The sequence below is a fragment of the Lepidochelys kempii genome, chromosome 21, assembly GCF_965140285.1.
Source record: "Lepidochelys kempii isolate rLepKem1 chromosome 21, rLepKem1.hap1, whole genome shotgun sequence".
In the NCBI taxonomy this organism is placed as follows: domain Eukaryota; kingdom Metazoa; phylum Chordata; order Testudines; family Cheloniidae; genus Lepidochelys; species Lepidochelys kempii.
In genome coordinates this window covers 10,959,349-10,978,153 of record NC_136400.1, presented here as the reverse complement: position 1 = coordinate 10,978,153, position 18,805 = coordinate 10,959,349, and the positions used below count along the sequence as shown (strand labels likewise).

The window sequence follows — 18,805 nt, the reverse complement described above, 5'->3', positions numbered from 1 at the left end:
ACACTTTTGGCTTCTAGTATGAGAAAAGCAGCAGACAAAGGGAACAGAGACAAGTCTAATGAGAACCTATTTATACCATATTGATGCCGTCCACTTGTACCACTAGCTTTTGGAGGGGACTTGTGTTCTTCTGTCCATAATATATAGCAGAGGCTTTCCCTTAGCTAGAAAAACCACATGGTTTATCTTTAAACGGAATGTCCCTTGAAAAGAAGCCATGGGTTTAAAAGTATGGTGGGGAAAGTGCTGTCTCACTACTGCTATCAAACTAGTTTTCCAAACCTAAAATATGATATGACCTCAAGCTCCGTCCTTCCTTAAACTGCACAGACAGAGCTCTGAATGGAAAGAGCCTTTTACTGGTTAGACTGCACACAGAATTAAAGAGTTTTAAAGAAAACCAACCACTTTGGCAACTATGCTCAATCCAGACTAGTCCCAGAGTATTTCAGATTAAGAAATAAGCAAGGTCCATGGGAGGTGGCATATGCCACCCAGGCTCCACGGCTTCCTCTGTTTGCCCTGTTTTTTCCATCCCCCTTCAAACATGTAGATACCAATATGGTCCCAGAGTAACAGCTGTGTTAGTCTGTATTCGCAAAAAGAAAAGGTGCCACAAGTACTCCTTTTCTTTTTGTGAATATGGTCCCAGCATTTAGTAGCCAAGCACCTCCCAAATATTTAATGAAGGCAGAATTCTTCCACTCTTCCTTGTGAGCCCTTATGGAAATAGCTGGATACACTGACAGGGTTGGTGGTTTGTTGTGAGTGGATGCACTGTACATCTGAGCGCGCTGAGAGCCCTATCTCCTTGAAAGACACTTCCCCCCTTCCCTCTTTTCTTAAAGTGAGTCTTCCAGCTAAATATTTTCTGATCCCTTCCCACCAATATCCAGTACTGAATTGCAGTAGAGAGCACTGTTGTCTTACTTTAAGCAGGCCATTTCCCACACCATGAGAAGGTGGAAGAGTATCGGCTCAGAAAGCAGTCCTCAGGGAAGCTAGTGTATAAATAGTTTGAGGACATAATGTATTCCTCATTGGAATTGACTCCTCTGCCATTAAACAGAAAAGAGGCCACATACATTAATACCATCTCATTGTGAGCGTGACTCACATCTCACTGGTCTCCCTAGCTATAATCAAGCAGTTCACCCCTTCTTCCAGAATACAGAGGACTTTCCTTCACTCCGTCTCAAGCAGACTTAACATTTCAATCCACATTTTTCTCCTTTCTTCAGGAATCTCTATTAACTTTTCTAGTCACAGTTGCAATAAAATAAAAAGGGTTTATTTTTCTAACTAGTTTCTGTGAAATAGGATGTAGTTGATTTTCAAGACTGTACACTTGATTAAAGAGCGAGCACTCTGGTGCAAGCACTGTGCCTCCTAGGTTCTGACGGTGGCTAGCACATTGTAACAATACCAACAAGTCATCGTGCTGACTTACATATTCTACATTTCAAAAGGGCCCTTCATCCTGAGAAGATCCTTGAACATGACAGCAACTAAATGACACCGAGATGCAGCCAGCTCTGGGGTGGAGAGCAGCTGACAGAGCAGAACCCAGAAGGCGAAGGATGTTATCGGGAAAGTTCATGAGGACTTACAAAAAGAGTGCCCTGTTGGAGCTCAAGCGTTCCCCCAAAGCAAGCCGGAGAAATTAGTTTTTAAAACAGGTCTTTATTCAAGTCAGTCACACATAGGTTGCATGAAAATGGTTCACCTACCTCAGGTAAGATGAAGGGCTGAAACAACCCTCCTAGGATTCAAACTTGTGGCTGCAGAGCATGTAAGTGTTAAACACAGTCCTTGCCATGAACCAGAGAATTTGCCCTCAGGCATTACAATGGGAGAGAGCTCAGCCCCTAGGAACTCCTGCCTCATCTTTGTCTCAGAGATTCCGAGTTTAAGGCTTGAAGTGGCCACCACATCATCCAGTCGGACTTCCTGTGCATCACAGGCCACCACCCAGCACCCTCACTCTAAACCCAGCAACTAAAGCATTACAACCCACACTCCACGCCGCAGATGAAGGCAAAAAATCCCGAGATCACTGACAATCCAACATGGGGCAGTTCCTTCCCAACCTCACATATGGCAATCTGTTAGAACCAGCCACTCAAGCATGTCAGAGAGAATGTTCAATACCATTTCAGAGCACTGGCCCACTCCAATCCAGTGTCCCATTTCCAGTCAAGGTCATCTCTGATGCTTCAGAGGAAGGAGACAAAAAAAATCCACAATACTTTTGAGGAGGGAATCCCTTCTGACCAGGCGGCCAGCTGAAGCCTTGAAGTATTTGCTTTAGGAACATAAAAGCAAACTCCATGGCTGCCCTTCCCCCATCACCACAAGCAAACCCATCACAAAATCCCACTCAAATTTGTCTAGCTCTCTCAAAACTAATTAAGTTGTCCCTGTGCTCCTCAACTCCTACTGGGAGGCTGTTCCAGAACCTCACCACTCTGATGGTTAGAAACCTCAATTTCTAGCCCAAATTTATTCATGGCCAGTTTATACCCATTTGTTCATGTGCCAACATTGCCCTTTACCTTAAATACCTCTTGACTTTGTGGTGTTTACCCTACTTATGTATTTAGAGAGAGTAATAACCCCTCTCAGCCTTCTTTCTGCTACGCTAAAGAAGCCAAGCTCTTCCAGTTGCCTCTAATAAGCTAGGCCACCCCCCATTTCCCAGTCACTCTAAATTCAGTGCCTTGCATGGTGACAGGTTTCAGAGGGGTAGCCGTGTTCGTCTGTATCAGCAAAAACGAGCAGTCCTTGTGGCACGTGAAAGACTAACATTTATTTGGGCATAAGCTTTCATGGGCGATAACCCAAGCCCACTAAAGTGTATGCCTAAATAAATGTGTTAGCCTCTAAGGTGCCACAAGGACTCCCCACTGTTTTTCCAGTCACATTAGTATCTCCTCTCAACACCTCTTCCAGTTTGATTTCATCTTTTTGGATCATGGGTGACCAGAATTATACACAGTCTCTCAAATGAGGTCTTACAAGGGTCTTATACAATAACATTAATACTTCTCTCTCTCTCTCTCTACAGAAAAAGCCTCACCTCACCTATATCCCAGGATCGTGTTTGCCTTTTTCCACAACTACACCACACTAGCTGGTCAGTCATCCTGTGATCAACCCACACACCCAGGTCTCAGCTTCTCTGTTGCTTCTAACTGGTAAGCTCCCAGCTTGCAGCAGTAGTAGTTATTAGACCATAAGTGCACAAGCTTGCACTTCATATTATTGAATTATATGACATTTCCATTACTCCAGTTTTCAAGGTGATCCAAATCTTCCTGTAGGATATTCCAATCCTCCTCCTCTGTTAACAATTCCTCCCAATTTTGTATCACCCACAAATTATCACACTTCTACTTTTTGTGCAAAAGTAATTCAAAAAATATTCAATAAGTCTTGTCCCAAAACTGATCCTTGAGGACTCCACTAGTAACCTCCCTTCAGTTCGAAAGTTCGCCTTTCAGCACAACCTGTTGCTTTTCTCCATTCAGTCAGTTCCTTATCTACCTTAGAATTCTTGTACTAATCCGCATCTTCTCTAATTTAACTAATACATTTCCATGTGGTACCATGTGAAATGCTTTACTGAAGTCTGTGCATAATAGACATACACTGCACTTCCCTTTGCTAAAAAACAGCTATTTTCTCACAGAAGGAAGTAAGATTAGTCTAGCATTACATCCCCTTTTCTGTTTACCTCCATGCATTTAATTAGTTTATCCTTCACAATTTGTTCCAAAGTCTTGCATACTACTGAGGTTAGACTAACAGCTCTGTAATTGCCAGACCACTTTTTCCTCCCTTTCTTAAACACTGGTACAACGCTTACCTATTCTGAAATCATACAGTATTGCTCCCGAACAGATAAATATATTAAAAAAAATCCTTGCTACTGGAATAGCAATCTCATGTGCCACATCTTTCAGTATTCGGAGTTGGAAATGATCCACTTTGAGTACATTACACTTTGAGTTTTCCTTCTGCCTCAGATATGGTCATTTCTGTTTTGATACACTAATTTCCATCAGCTGTCCTGCCCTCATGCCCATGTTCTATATTATCATCCTTACTGAAAACCAAGGGTAAGTATTCATTTAGGTTTTGGGCCATATCTACATTATCCTTACTTTCCTCTACACTCATACTGCATAGCAGCCCAACCTCATCCTTCCTTATTCTCACTTTAATTTGTAAACTAAAAGCCCTCTTATTTATTCTTTCAGCTTGACTTCTACCAATTCCCACTTTATTCCTAAATTTTCTAATTTCCAAGATGTTGCTTTTTTTTTTGCTATCAACCCATTTTTCCATTCCCTAAGAGCTCTCTCCTTACTCCTAATCTTTCTGAGGTAGTTATTCATCCATCTAGGTCTGAAGCCTTTCCCTACAAATTTTTTCTCTTTGGCTGGGATTCATGTACAAGCATTTCTGTTGTTTTCCTCAGACCTCACCCAGTTTTCCAGATAAATTAGGTATAGTCTTTTCACTAACTGAAACACCTGACTACTACTCCAATCAGTGTATGTACTTTCTTTCTCCTTGCTTCCATACTCTTACCTTCAGATGTTACTTTATCCCTTGCTAAACCTTCATTTAACTAACTTTCCTCCTCCTCCTCCGTATTCATGCATGGAGATTTCCAGGGGCCGTTTAGTTGATTCATTTTGTCCCAAATGAAAGCAAGTGTGATCTACATGCAGCAGCTTCTGTTTCACACCATGTCATTCACCCAGCTTCTTTGGTATCCCACCAACTTTTCTTTCTATCCCTCTCACCCCAACAATGACCCTTGACAGCACAGAACTAAGTCCTTCAGAATAACTTTCAAGGCATTGAAAGCAACTGACACAGGAAGTAGAATGTTTCGTTTCACATATTCGTCTGTTCAAAATGTAGCCCTCTACATGGAAGCATAGGTCCTATCACTTCATCTTTAGCTGCACAGGGCCTAAGTCACACCGCTGAGCAGTTCAGATTGCATCTGATAAATGAATGGATATACACTGTTTAGACAGTGCAAAAGACATAGGTAGCACTTTACAGACAAAGGCATGAATACCTACAGAGATGTTTTTAAGATCCCATTTCCCCATAATGCACGAGCTTGCAAAGAGCCAACTATGTTTTGCAGAAGACTTGAAAGGAACATCAAGCAGACAACCTACCTGCACCCCACATGACTGCAAATGATACCTTTTTGTTCTGGAAAAGCCATTTCTCAGATTTAAAGAGGAAGCAGCGCAGTCCAGCGGACAAAACATGAGACTGGGCAACAAAACTCCTGATTTCTAGTCCTGGCTCGGTCGCTGGTTGGCGGTATTACCTCGGGTAAGTCACTTAAACCCTCTGCACTTCAGCTTACCCAACCTATAAACATAGGGATGAAGAAATTGCTCCATGGAGGAAAATGACATTTAGTGCACCGGTTATCCAGAGCCACCACAAAGCGCATTTGAATAGAACTTGATTCATCCACTACTGAAATGAAGCAGGAGAGCTGTTTGCTAACAGATAGCAGCTCTACATGAGTTAGACACAAGAAGTGAAAGACTGTCTCCAATTAAACCGCATAGGAAGTTGTTAGAAACTTGGCTGAGATACAAGGGTTAACATCTGAAAGGCCCAAATGACCACAAGCAGTCAGAATCTCAGCACGGTCATCTGAAAACAGCAGCAATGTATTCCAACATACCTTACTCTACACAGAGTAAAAGGCCCTATTTTTGAACACACATGTGTTACCCAGTGGGACTTTTGCACCAGCAGAAGTTATTTCTCCTTTCTGTGCCTGCAACAATCAGGCAAGGACATAAACAGTTGCCTCTCTCTTTGGCAGGTTTGAAAACCACTTGTCTCCTAGGGAGGAACCTCAAGAGGTTCACTTCACTAATCAACAGTAAAAGCGAAGGTCATTCTACATCTCAAGCTTCGCAGAGTACAAAGTGGCTTATCAAGTTTGAGAAGTTCAGGAAGATTTAAATTTCTGGCTGTCTCTCCAGCATAAAGCCACTTTTCTACCACAAGGATCTGCTGTGTCACCATCCCAGCTGGGAATTTAATGTCTTCCCTAGAGGGTGGGAAGAGAAGGTCTAATCCCCAACACAGTGCCCACGGGTGCAATGGCGCCCGCTGGGGCAGTTGTGTGGCCCGCAGGACACTGCGCCGCCAAAATGCCGCTGCTGAGCACTGCCACCAGACAATCGCCCGCCGAAATGCTGCCAAGATGCGTTGCTGTTTCTCGGCGGCAGTTCAGCGGCAACATGTCTGGCGCCCATCACAGTCTTTGGGAATAGAAATATGCTATTCCCACTGAAATTTTGGGGACCACTGGTCTAAAGGAACCCTCATGTATTACTGAACAGCATGTTCTATCTTAACTCTTCCTCATGACTACACAACAAGCCACACTGCCGTTTTATTTCCTCCAGAAAAGACTGGGTACATTCCCTTCAGAGTTGGATCAATCAGCAGGGAACATGCCTCAAGAACAAGGCTCACACACCCTATCTTGGGCTGTCATAACCAAATCCTTCCTGCAGCCCACATTTACCAAAGGCAGCTTGCCAAAGATATATTTTCTAAGGCCTAACAATGAATTCTATGAAGCTCCTACTTCCAAGTAGAACATAGAGCACTCTTAGCCAGATGCTCATGCTGTCCTTGAAACTGCAGTATCATATGTTCATTTTCAGGATTGCAGGCCCAGAGATGAAAGCAGTGAGAAACCGAAGTCTACTGAAATGTCAGTATCTAATTGCTCAAGCATCTAATGTTTGTTTACATGCATAGCTGTGGCTTCAGTCCTGAAATTCCTACACACAACTCAGTGGCAAAATAAGTCATGGCATACAAATGAAAAAAAAGCCATCAGGGAATCTTGCATGTGTTCAGATGGAATGTTCCCCTTTTGTAACGAGCAAGGACAAACCCAGAAGTCAATGCAAGCACTTGCAGAGAGTGGTCAGTTATTTCAGCACCACTGCACCCAATCCTAACAAATTATACAAATTTCAGCATGTGTCTTGCATTTTAACCAAACTGTCAGGACTAAAAGGCAAACTACTCCCATCTCCACGGTCACAGAAACAGTCTTCTCAGTTATCCCTAGCCAATGGCCTCCATTTATTTAAGATCTTCTTGCAGCCTGTGGCTTGAGTAACAAAACCCAGTCTCGATCAGTGTCTGAAAGACACTTGGGACCCAAGTGATCTGCTCATTATAAAAAGTTTCATTGTGGCCAGTGGCATGAGACCAGGGAGTCTTATACAAGTTGTATTACTAGCAAGAGCTTTAGCAACAGGAAGCTCTTGGGAAGGAATGAGATTTAGTGGACAGAGCAGAGGACTTCTATTCCTACCTCCTGCCTTAACTGACCTTTGGCAGACATCAGCCTCACTTTCCCCAGCTGTAATGCAAGTCATATAGGTATAGAGATGCATCTCTCTCTATAATGAAGAATTAAGCCTCCTATTGCAAGCCCAATTTTTATCCCTCTACCACAACTGAACAGACCCACCTGAAATTTCTCATGTCACATCTTACTCCGGGGTAAAGTTCCTTCTTGAAAGGCTACGGGCAAACTGGACAAGTTTTGGAAATACTGTACGTGTAAAGCCCTTTGAAATTCTCTGACGAGAAGCTTTATCAGAGTGCAAAGCACTTATGTTAAGCTACTGTATTCTGGCTTGTTCCACCTCAGACTTGTAACATTTTAGAACTCTGTTCCAGAGCACCACAAGTCCTTTGACATTTGAAACTTCAGGGAGATTTTTCTTGGCATCGGAAGAGTGGCAGGAGATTGACAAGAAGGCAATATCACAAAGGATATTTTCCAACTAGTACTTTTCTGTAAACTGTGGAGCCAACACTGGATTAATAAGTCAAAGATGTTTTGAATTTCTGCCTACATAAAGATTGACGGCACTTGTATTCAGAGGTAATGAGGAACAGTACAAGCACCAGTCAATATCCTGTGCCACAGGTATTGCCCTTTGAAAGCAGAGCAGCTGAACTTGATCCGTAAGTTGCTTCAACATCACTCTCACTACTTCAGTGTAGCATCAGAGCACTTGCCATTACCCTGTGCTAGGAAACGGTCTTTGAGTAAGCCTGAAGATACCAGGGGTCCTGCCCTTTGCATTACAGAAAACCTTGGACTACGGATATGAGTGCGTATCACCTAGAAACAGGGTGACATGTTGATTTCCTCTCCCAACAAGGTTTTATAAAACAGGGAGAAGACACTAGTAGTCACATGATCCTCACATGAGCTCAAAATGTGTGTTTGGTGCTGTACAAATAACATTCTCCTCCACAGAGGGTTGACAATCTAAGCAGAAAAGACACAAAGGAAGAATTATCCCCACGTTAAAGAACTATCCTGTTTACAGATTAGATGCACTGACTGAAGCACTGATTAAGTGACTTCTCTATAGTCACACAGCGAGTCTGTGACAGAGCCAGAAACTGAACCCAGACCTCAAGTCCCAGCTGCAACCACAAGTTCATGCTTAACATAAAACTACAGGGATCAGTGAGCAAACAGAATGCTGCAAAGCTGAATTAAGAAATCACCCAGATACAAACACTCCCTTCCAGCCTTCCTGAACTGTAAAAAAAGTTCTTTCAAGTAAACAATTCACAGGGGAATAGTGTCAGCTGGGAGTCTGCATATCAATGCACACCTAATACCAGTAGCAATACTAGCATTCAGAACTGCTAAGAGTATTATTATTATTATTATTATTAAGAGAAGCCTGTCCTACTTAACAACTGTTTGCTAGACAGGGCGTGGAATACTCCACAGTTCAACTGGGTGAGTGGCTATTGTTAAACTATCAGAGCCAAGCAAGAAAGGTTCAGGGAATGCCCCGTCATGTTTCTATTATAAAGCTATTTTATGAGCTAACTCTGTGCTCAGAGCAGCTTCCTTTCTTTGGAGGAGGAGAAAAGGAGTAGTTTTGTTGATTGTTCCCTCCCCCCACCCACACAGCTCTGAAAACTTGGACCTTGGAGTCTAGAAGAGAGCAGCAGCCTAGTCTCAGGGGAGATATTGCAGCACTTACACTGCACCACAAAGTTTAGCAATCCATACTGGATACCACTGCACCTAGGAATAGGAGGGCAATCTTAACTACAGGTGGAGCAGAATCTTATCCAGATCCTGCCCCAACCAACAGGTTTTAACCCCACTGCCTAATCAGTAGGACACAGATCAGATTACAAACTTTGCAGAAAATGGCCTGAAATCTGTAGCGCCTCGCTCAGTTAGAGGTCTCTGAACATTTTAAAACATGTCCAGCCCCATTCACACTGGCCAATAGTCCAAAGCCAGTTGGAGAGGAGAGCCACATTGAAACAATGCAAATGCTTTTCAAACATGGTACAATTTACAATGACAGGTCCAAACTTCCTTGCCTTTTAACAAGCCAGAGGACCTACATTGTTTTGTTGTCGTAAGAAGTAATATTGTGTTGATTATATAAGCATCTCATGTTTTTTTCCAGGAAATCTGAGGATATTACATCTCTAATAAATTGCCCTAACAGGTTTACCAATTCCCTTGACCTATCTTAAAGGGATCTCACCATCTCGAGAGCTAGTCAGCTTCAAAGAAGTGAATTAAAACCTAATTAAGATCCTACACATGCTCTTGATTCTCGCCCACAACTGTCACTTTCATAACCACTTTTTCTTATTTCAGACATTCTTCTCTATGTGCCTTATTGAGAAGGACTGACTATTCAGGAGAAACAGTGCCATCATAAGCTAAAAAGGAACTGAAAAGAATAAGGACAAGCACATTAATCTCTTCCAGTTCCTTTTAGGTATCATTTGTAGCTGTAATAGGCAACAACCTTGGCAGAAATATTTATGCAGAACAGGCCCCTTGCCCTCCATGGTCCTTTGAATCCTACTCATTTAGTGACAAAAAGTGCTAACACTCACAAGCCACACAGAGCCAATTCAGCAGAGTCTAGTCTGACTCATGTTATCAGCAGAATTATCAACCAAGTGTGATTAACATGTGATCTTTATTTCTAGGGACAGTGTAATGGGCAAAAAGGTCTCAACTAGATTTTCAGATCACCGGCAACTACTGAAGCACTAGGAGTTAGTCATGTTTTGCCTGGTAAACTGAATGAGAACTAATAAAAATACCAGACACTTCTCTGACTGTAATTGCATGTGGACTGTCTGAAGTGGTTTTGAGTGTTTAATCATTATATGGTCTTGTATGTTATTTCCTAAACCAAAGGAAACTTGCTAGTAATACTACTTAAAATTAAACACACTTGCTACAGCTTATGTGAAGTGAGTCCCTTCCCTCAACACAGGTATGCAAAAAAGCTCTTAATTTACAACAGAAGTTTCTCCTTTATATCAGTTTACAGTCCGCAGCTCAAAACAGCCTCAGTTTCCCCCTCTGCCAAACAACATTCACAGCCACTTTATATCAGCAGACCAAAATGAAAGGCTTATGCTGAAGGTTCTGGTTGAGAATCACAGAATATCAGAGTTGGAAGGGACCTCAGGAGGTCATCTAGTCCAACCCCCTGCTCAAAGCAGGACCAATCCCCAATTTTTGTCTCAGATCTCTAAATGGCCCCCTCAAGGATTGAGCTCACAACTCTGGGTTTAGGAGGCCAATGCTCAAACCACTGAGCTATCCCTCCCCCGAGGGACACCCCATCACTATTACAAACCTCGCTAAAACTTTTTGAATACAACTCAAGATATTTTAGACCACAAGATCATTTCACTGCTTCCTGCTTCAGAATTTTCCAGTGAAGATGAAAAGAAAGTTGTAAACAGAAATATCCTGCTCAAGCCAGCCACTGACTTCACTGACTTGTTTGATTCATAAGGCATTTGTATTCTTTGGACTTCCTTTTACTTATGTAAGTAGTAAATTATGCTGGTTTAAGATTAGATGATCTCTGGACACTAACTGGTCAGCAGGAAATGTTTATGTGCATGTTACAAGACGGACTTGAGGTATGTTTTGGAGAGGGAAGCAGCAGCCACCTCAGAGTCAAGGAGCAGAGATCTCAGTGTATGCAGAGCAGCAATCCTACAATTTGATCCATGCTTAGCCGACTTCTGAGCCCATGAGGAATCCCACTGGCTTCATGTTGCACGATCAGGATCTGGAAACGGGACCTGGCTCTAAACCTACACGAAACATGACCAAACCTTGTCTACAGTTGGGCCCCTTGTTAACAGTCTCAGCTACAGACAAAGGTTGCATTGGACATGCAGACTGAACTCCCTTTCCTGTCTCCTAGTTCTTTTTGAACAGAATTGAACTGCCAGTCTACGCTCTACCTTTAAACAGAGAGTTCAGCCTGCACGTCTGTCTAGTTCGCACCGTTCACAGACAAATCACATTTTAAAACGGAAAAGCTGCTGGTTATTTCTTGCCACTTCAGAGCTTAGGGACAGAAAGTCACTAAAACTGACAACTGCACAGGCAATCACCACATCACCTGGTTTGGTGTGATCCTGCTTTTCCCCTCTCTCCTCCCCTCCATATTGGGAACTGGCTTGTGCCTGCCACCTTCCATTGCTAGCACAGAGGTAAAGAACACTGAAAATTTAAGTTATGTCTCTTGTACGTTTCTGACGGCTCTCCTTGTGATTTCAGTGTGCCGTTAGTGCAGAGTTAACCCAGGCTTTTTACTTGGGTGTTGCTCAGAACTCCCCATCCCTGTCTACACACCAAAACCTCACCCAAGTTAAGCAGTGCTTTCATCCTGGTCCGGCCCAGATGGGGATGTGGGTTAGAGTCAGAGTTTCACTTTCACTCAAACCAATAACCTGTGTGTTTTCAATGAGGATGCAGGCTAAAATACTTGAGTGCCGATTGCCCTCCAACACCTTCCCACAGTCCCCCCACCCCCCAACTCCTTTTGTGCCTCAAAGGACAGATTCATTCTTCTATAATTCCCTGGGGAAAGCGAGTGGCTCAGCTTACTGTAGCTCAAAGAACCATGCGATGTGCCACCGGAAGTCTCAGCAAGTCACATTGTGGAGTTCTGCACCAGCGAGGAGACAGTAACATAGGTATGGTTTTGCTGACATGCGCCTTATGTAATAGCTTGGAAAACTAGTAGCACAATCCTCCTTTCCACCTCCATTAACCACACTTTCATTCCTTAGTCCATTCAGTACAGCCTTCTACCTCTGCTCCATACCCTCTCTTATATCCTTCTTCCTTGGTTACTACTTAGTTCATTCACATACATTTTGCACTGGGGCTTATTTCCTTGCCTAGTATTTTAGTATTAGCTAGTGGAACATATGCATCTGAAGAAGAGGATTTATCTTTAACAGTACCTGTGCGTTTCCTTCTCCACGTGTCATATCACAACCTACCAGATCTCTCTTCCTGCATACCTGCAACATTTTGTTAAGTGGGAATTGTGTGATTACCAACCTATTCATCTCATTTTAAAATGGAGTTTTCTGGGAGGGTATGGCTCAAAGGTCTAAACACCATGTATGAAATACTCAGAGTCTCTGCAAACTCAAAACTGAATTCCAGCAAGGTCTAGCTCAGCCCATCAGCCTTATGAGGTACGGAAAAAATGGAGTTCCGTATGATTTACTGCATAGATGCCTTCAGGATGAGATTGAAGACCAACACTTGCTCTCAAGGCATTAGCAGCCTCTTGGCACTTTTTATACAGGCTTGCCTAGCCTAATGTCCTAGCCAGAGATTCCCTTTTCACACCACTATACCACAGCATAACGCAAGTCATTTGGCCACCAACCCAAATGTGCCTGCATCTCAGCAGGCAAATAAAGAACGTCTTCTGTGTTACATAAAGCACCCTGGGATGAGAGGTACTAGATCAATATCTAACAAATAGTGGACACTATGGAAGTAGAGCCTGTCCCAGCACTCAGGAGACCTGGGTTCCATTCTTGGCTCCTCCAATGCCTGCTGGGGGACCTTGAGCAAGTCATGTCCCCATACAATGTAAAGCACTTTGAGAACTACTGAAGCAAAGCTATGAAAGAGCTGGGTGGTGTTATTAATTCAGCAGCCCCTCCTAACTTCCACCTCTCTAGAGGTCTCACCTAAGCACTAGGCAGGGAACCCAGCCTCCTGCACCATGTCCACACGCGTATTTCTCCATTTATTCCTTAGAGTGCCCAAGTTTGTGCCCGGTTCTTTGAAGTCTCCTATTACTTCTTGTTTCTACTATTCAGAAGGCATTGCAGGACTCAAAATTAGGTTTCTGGAATTCCCCCAGGAATCTTGTGTGAAGGAAGATTCCCAGATTGCTTCTTTACAAACAGAAAGCCCACTGCTAGATGCAGTATCTGAATGCTGGACAATCCTATTTAAAAGAGTTAAACTGGGCACAATGCCCAGAAAAGGCAGACATTCCCTCAAACAACACACTAAAGAGTAGTCCAAAAAGTAAGATGGTGGGGAAAGCAGAAACTGCTAAGTTATGTGCAGACCTGAAGAGACAAGACCTGAATTCAGTTAGAGAGAGAAACCATGGGGAAATCTGTGGGCATGAAAAAACACTTACAACGCTGTACCGAGAAAACTTCCAAAAGAGGATTGAGGATAACCCAGCTGACTTGAAGACACAGGGAAGAGATGGCTGCTACCCATCTCAAAATGATGTGCTGCTACCCATAAAAAGAAAGCTTGTTTCAATCCTTCCCTGCCTCAAGAGTGCTTTGGCAAAAACAGGGAGGGGGAACTTATCCTCGTCCAACCACAACTCAGAGCCCCACCCTGCATCAGATGTTCCCCTATCACTTGTAATGCTCTGAGATCTGAATGGTAAGAGCCCCCAATATGCAGCCTGCACACTCCTAACTTGGCTCCCCAGCAACCCATATTTTTACTAGAGAGGAAGGTCCAAATGCTGCACACCCCAGTATCTTACAGAGGCTGTCTCCAAACCAGCACGATGGGTACAATTTTCAGAAGCACATGAGTGACTTAGGACTTGGAAAGTTTTACCCAATACCTGATTTTGCCACAGTGATCCACTAATAGGAAGTCACATTTGGCTGCTTCAATAACACGGGCTAGTCCGCCCCACCAACTCCTTCAGCATTGCTAATGTGGCTCTCAGTTGACCCTCTTTCTAGCCTGAGTTCTCCTCAGTAAGGTACATCACCACTCAAACATGACTTTAAATCCCTGTTCTAAACTCACACGAACTAAGGAGCCATAAAATATTCAGCACTAGAAGTGTCACTGAATGCATCCGATGAAGTGAACTGTAGCTCACGAAAGCTTATGCTCAAATAAATTTGTTTCTCTAAGGTGCCACAAGTACTCCTTTTCTTTTTTTGAGAAGTGTCTATTGTTCTTTAACCACTCCCTGCTCTTTGCACTTATGATAAAGACGATTATCAGCCCCCAACTGGTGGTATGCAGACCTCTCCCCCACTGAGTCATTTCCCTGGGCATGCTTTTCTGTTATCTTTAAAGTGAAATTCCCCTCTGGGCATACCTCCAGCTCATATTTGTTTTAATTCAGAAAATATATCTCAGTACAACAAACTCAAGGCACCATGAGAAAATATTAAACAGCTCCTTCAACTGTAAACGTAAAAAAGAAATTATTCAGTTACTCTTGAACTGATTGTCAGACACCTGTTACTTTGTGATTTACCCCATAGCCTTCCCTAGAATTAATACAATCTCTTTCACTGCCCATGCTAACTCCTGCCACCCCCACTCATCTGCCACCTTCCCCTCCTGTGGCCTTTTCATCTGCCCCCTTCAGTTTTATACCAAGGGCAAGGCAGACATTTACATTTTATTTTGTGTTGCTACTTTTCACACCCTTGTAGTTTTAATGGGAGCAGCACAAGCCACAGTAGAGTGAAATGTAATTGAGGACATAGCTGGTGTAGAGCACTTATTAAACAACCTCCCTGCCCCCAGGAAGGAGAGAGAGAAGTCACAGTCTGCACTTCATAGGGATGCTCCTGAAGGATTATAAACGTTGAGAGGAATGAACAAGTCAGCAGTCGTTCAGGTCTTGGCGGCAGGGACACAAGTTAATTTCACAGGCTAGAATGAAAACAGACCACAACAGAAAGAGGATAACACAGACACACACACAGGGAAGACTGCACCCAATCCCTCCAATGCCCTGAGGCCACTTGGACACTCAGTCTTGCTATTTGGAAAAATCAATCCCACCTGTAATGCTAGGGATCCCATTCTTGTCCCCTTCATGCAGCAGCGATGAATGGTAGAGTGCACCTACTGCTATGAAGATGACTAAAAACTCCACAGATCAGAGAGCTCCTCGATCACCATACATTTTTTGAAAACCTAAAGGATGTTTATACAGTTTTGCTGTAGTCATGTCAGTGCCAGGATATTAAAAGGAAGCGTCACACAAAACCGAGGCACCCCCTCAAGTCACAAACTAAGTTAATTTTGCAGAATCAAATCAATTTTGGATATTTGCCCAACTTATCCCAACTCCACCCTGAACAATTCTCATGCCTCCTATTGCAGGTAAATTCAGTAACTGCTCTTCATAAGGACATTGTGTAACCATAAAATTAGCACACAAGTTTCCTGCTTGGATCCATCTGATCCAAAGTAAAAATTCAAGGAGATAAAACAGGATACTAGAAGTGACCAAGGAAATTTCTAAACTCCTGTCAATCCCCAATCTCACATTTCAATTTAAATTCAGCTTCCAGCATACAGGACAAAAAGCAGTACCTGAGTCGCTGAAATACTCCCAGGTGCACTGTGCATACTGATAGAAAAGCCTCATCCACACTATGGTTTGGGACCATGTACCCAGCAGACTTCCAACATGGAAGTGTGCCTACAAGCTCTATCACAAGTCATTCCTGCAGGCAAGTAGCATTTATGCACACGAGTTCTTCCACTAAATTCAATGGGACTACTCGCATGTTTAAGTGTTCGCAGGATTGGGGCTTTGTCACAAACGCATTCAAAAGCCTGTCTAGAAGCCGGCCTTCTGGGGTACTTGGGAAAGTTGTGAAGAGGATATGGGAGTCTATAATAGTGTTCACCACTTATGCTCCTACATGCACAGTCTGAGCATCTGAGGCTGCACACACAAAGCAACAAGCAAGCTAGCAGATCAGATGTCCAACACTGCCGCCCTGCCCTGTATAACGCAAGCCATCATCCTACCAACACAGACAGGGTCATCATAACCACCACATGTTGAAAAGAAGTGGTCAAACTGCTAGAACAAGGGATTGAGGATACTTCTGTGGTATGCATTTAACTGAGGTGACCCTGTGCACATATTTTCAAACACATCTGTCTCCTAATGTAGACAGGTCCAAAGTGTTTGAATTCTTTCTGACCCAGAACAGAGGCAGCATCTGTCAATTCTTTTCCCTCTATGTTTTGTATATTAAAGTTTGACCCAAGCAAACATACAATGTTTACACTTTGTGGCGAAGAATAAGAAATATTTACAGCAGGCAAATAAACTTCCTTTGCTTTTCATCAACTCATCTCACTGGCTCCCTGCTATTCATCTCAATGGGTACCTTAACACGGTGTTACCCCAACAATTATCCGTAAGGCAAAACACAGAAAGAACAGATTAAAGAATATTTAGATAAGTTAGAGGTATTCAAGTCAGCAGGGCCTGATGAAATTCATCCTAAAGTACTTAAAGGAACTGGCTGAAGCAATCTCGGAACCGTAAGCAATTATCTTTGAGAACTCATGGAGGACGGATGAGGTCCCAGAGGACTGGAGAATGGCAAACAGTACCTACCTTTAAAAAGAGGAACAAAAAGAACCCAGGGAATTGTAGATATGTCATCCTAGCTTCAATACTTGTAAAGATATTGGAACAAGTTATTAAACAAGCAATTTGTAAGCACTTTGAAGATAATAGGGTTACAAGGAATAGTCAGCATGGATTTGTCAAGAACAAATCATGGCAAACCAAACCAACTTTATTCTTGGACAGGGGTTGAAGGCCTAGGTTGCTGGTTTTTGTTTTTGGTTTTTTGTTTTGGGGGTGGGGGTGGGGGAGAAGAGAGCAGTTCACGTGAAATACCTTGATTTTAGCAAGGCTTTTTACAGTCCCACATGACACTCTCATAAGTAAACTAGGGAAATGTAAGCTAGTTGAAGTTACTATAAGGTGAGTGTACAACTGGTTGAAAGTCCATACTCAAAGAGTAGTTATCAGCCATTCGCTGTCCAACTGGGAGGACGTATCTAGTGGAGTCATAAGAATGGCCATATTGGGTCAAATCAAAGGTCCATCTAGCCCAGTATCCGGTCTTCCGACAGTGACCAATGCCAGGTCCCACAGATGTCAGACCTTGGTCTGGAACTATTCAACATTTTCATTAATAACTTGGATAACAGAGTGAAGAGTATGCTTATAAAATCTACAGATGACATAATAGTGGGAAGGGTTACAAGTACTTTAGAGGAGAGGATTAGAATTAAAAATGACCTTGATAAATTAGAGAATTGTTCTGAAATCAACAAGATGAAATTCTATAAAGACAAGCACAAAGCACTTCACTTAGAAAGGAAAAAGCAAATGCAAACCTACAAAATGGGGAATGACTGGCTAAGCGGTAGTACTGCTGAAACCGACCTGGGGGTTACAGTGGATCACACACTGAATATAAGTCAATGTGATGCAGCTGTGGAAAAGGCTAATATCATCCTGGGATATATTAACAGGAATGTTGTAAGTAAGATAGGAGCTAATTGTCCCACTCTTCTCAGCATCTGTGAGGCCCCAGCTGGAGTACTGCCTCCAATTTTAGGCATCACAATTTAGGAAAAACGTGACCAAATTAGAGAGTATCCAGAGGAGAGCAACAAAAATGATAAAAGGCTTAGACAATCTGACATATGAGGAAAGGTCTAAAAAAATGGGCATGTTTAGTCTTGAGAAAAGAAGATCAAGGGGAGAACCTGATAATAGTCTTCAGAATTCGATAAAGGCGGTTATAAAAAGAATGGGCATGAGTTGTTCTCTTTGTCCACTGAAGGTAGGACAAGGAGGATTGGGCTTAATCTGCAGCAAAAGAGATTTATGGTCAGTATTAAGAAAAACTATAAGGATAGTGAAACTCTGGAATAGTTTCCCAAGGGAGATTCCAGAACCCCCATCATTGGAGGTTTCTAAGAACAGGTTGGACAAACACTTGCCGGGGTGGTTTAAGTTTATTTGGTCCTGCCTCAGCCCAGGAAACTAGACTTGATGACCTCTTGAGGTTCCTTCCCTGCGTGTCTGTTCTCCACCGTAGAGGGGAAGACAGATCAAGTTTAGCCACAGATATCTCAGAAAGATCCTCCCTCTCTCAGAAGGATGCCACCAAGTGACACCCAAGCAAACTTAGAGACTAACCAATTTATTTGAGCATAAGCTTTCGGGAGCTACAGCAAGTACTCAAGCAAACGTAGCCCTGAACTCTCAGACCACCCTCCTGCAGCTCAAACAGCCAGAGGGAAAGGATAGCCGGGAACAGGATCCGCAGCATTTTCCAACAGCGGGACTGGAACCGCATGGAAGGAAAACTGCGAAGAGCTGCACCTTGAGAAATGCCATGGCCATTTGTGAGTTGCTTACAAGAAAGGAAGGAGAGGAAAAGCAGCTACACAAAGAGCTGAAAGCCGCAAAGCAAGGTAAATTACACATCGCAGACCATTCAGAGCCAGCGTGTTTGTGCTGCGCCCAGCATAACGGCCCCCCCCAGTCCTGACTGGGAGCTAATGTAACACAAGTGTTTAAGCAGC

General features: G+C 43.1%; 1 protein-coding gene across 6 annotated transcripts in view; it reads right to left on the bottom strand.

The window, feature by feature from the left end:
- Nucleotides 1-18,805, bottom strand: part of ANKS1A (ankyrin repeat and sterile alpha motif domain containing 1A) — a 155,266-nt gene that overhangs the window by 135,795 nt on the left and 666 nt on the right. The window lies entirely within an intron of this gene.